The sequence below is a fragment of the Dermacentor andersoni genome, chromosome 7 (genome assembly GCF_023375885.2).
Source record: "Dermacentor andersoni chromosome 7, qqDerAnde1_hic_scaffold, whole genome shotgun sequence".
Classification (NCBI taxonomy): domain Eukaryota; kingdom Metazoa; phylum Arthropoda; class Arachnida; order Ixodida; family Ixodidae; genus Dermacentor; species Dermacentor andersoni.
Genome location: NC_092820.1, coordinates 77,213,061 through 77,214,952, shown reverse-complemented (window position 1 = coordinate 77,214,952; position 1,892 = coordinate 77,213,061). Strand labels below are relative to the sequence as shown.

The following is a 1,892-nucleotide window of genomic DNA, read 5'->3' as shown; positions in this document are numbered from 1 at the left end:
ATCTCTCTCTCTCTCTCTCTCTCTCTCTTTTTTTTTTTTGTCGGTTTGTTGCCTCTTTCCGGATACGTCTGGAAGAGAAGGCTTGTTTTCTAGTGTATTGAGTTCCTATTGCTTTAACAGCTTCTACTAGTGAGAAAAAAAAATGAAAGGATGCAGCCAATACTGTGCGCGTGGGTGATTATTCTTGTAGTCAGCGGCGTGTTTTTATCCATGCTTGCCGTATTTTTCTCATCCCAACACAAGTAATTACACTTGTCGCACAGAGTTTTTCCATGCACTGCTCGATGTCTTTCGTGGCATAGAAACCTGACGGCGAATTTAGAAAATTGTTAAATATTCCGCCAACCGTATTCCCATGCACTAAAAATGGTGCTCTTTGATTACAGAGACCGATAATCGCGTCAAGACTTGCTGAGGACGGCTGTTATTTATTGAAAGGTAGGTGTATAATGTGGATGCCTTTTCATAACGCAATGATTCATATAAAGTAAAAGCCTGCAGGCATGTATTGATAGAGCTCACTGAGAATGAGAGATCATTGAACTGTTGAGCACATATATCTACGCCCATGGCAACGCGAATTTAGCAGTATCATTTGGCTAGGGAAAATAACGTGGCTGAATGAACAAAATAACGAAATATGTCGCTGAGATTTTTGCGTGCCCCTGCAAAATATGCCGCTGAAGATGTATGCAGTGTATTGCGCACTGAATAACATTGCGGTTGCCCATGAGAGGACACGTATTACGACACGCTTTATTTGACGCAGTGTGTGGACACAGTTATGACTGCGCCCACTTTATTTGTTTTGTTATGTCTGCATTTTGTATTCTTAAGATATACCGAATAAGATTACATAGAATAACTAGTAACAAGCGGCTTTTATGCTTACATTGTTATCCGTGCGTTCTGGAGTAGTGCCCAGTAATTCCGGGCACCTGCAACCAACTTCAGAGTTGCAATCTATTTGCGAATGAAATCAACCTAGTAATCTAAGAAACTTAAGTGTCGTTCAGTCGCGTTTTCCTCATACTAACCGGCAACAAACGTTTGGTTCGCTCAACTTTCACACTGCATCTCATGTCATTAGGTTTTGCAGGATGTGCCAGTTGACGGTGTATAACTACTGTAACACTGTGTTGCATTGTATATTACAATACTCGCTCTAACTCTATCTTCGCCGTACTGTTGTACGCGCCCTCCCTACTGTGATCTCGTGTGAGATAGGCAGTATTGGTAAACAAAAGAATCAATAAATATATAATTAAAAAGCAATATGGCGAGGCGAGCACTCTGGTATGATACACACTTATTTTAGTTATATTTTCATTCTGAATTGCAATGTAAGGCTGTTCGGCAATTCTTTGACAAGAAACAACAGAAAAATGAGAAAAAAAATTATACGGGTTGTTGTAAACATTAAATCTTTAGGAATACCAATTTTTATACATCAGAACATTTTTTACCTTAGTGTTGCACCATCCTTTTAGGTACCAAGGCGTCACGTGTGGAGTGCCAGCGCACCCAATACGTCAAGTTTGACCGCAAAGGGCCGGACCCATACTGTTGACGCCTACCTTGCGGCAAGCTCTGCACTTCCACAGTACTGTAAATAAACACTGCTTTCAGCAAATATATATATTTTTTTCGACGCACTAGTTGTACTCATTGCGTCTTTTTAGGCCGGGACAAAGCGTAATCATAAAACACTTGACAGTTTCACCCAAATGGCAAGTTCACGCCGAGAAGCTTTCCATCCCGCGAGGAGGAGTGCGAGTGTCGGCGACAAAATGGGCGCATTCAGACCGGCTTTCTCGTCACGCTCGACGAGATGCGTGTGGCCGCCCTCCAATTTTCACGAGACGCGCTCAAACTGGCAAGATCACTAGTCG

General features: G+C 42.1%; 1 long non-coding RNA gene across 1 annotated transcript in view; it reads left to right on the top strand.

Annotated features, from left to right (window-relative positions):
* LOC140219281 (uncharacterized) overlaps window positions 1-1,642 on the top strand; it is an 8,613-nt gene extending 6,971 nt beyond the window's left edge. Inside the window, exons 3-4 of the long non-coding RNA XR_011895436.1 lie at window positions 387-438; window positions 1,491-1,642. This is a non-coding gene — a long non-coding RNA (uncharacterized lncRNA). The remainder of the gene's footprint in view (window positions 1-386; window positions 439-1,490) is intronic.
* The last annotated feature ends 250 nt before the right edge of the window (window positions 1,643-1,892 follow it).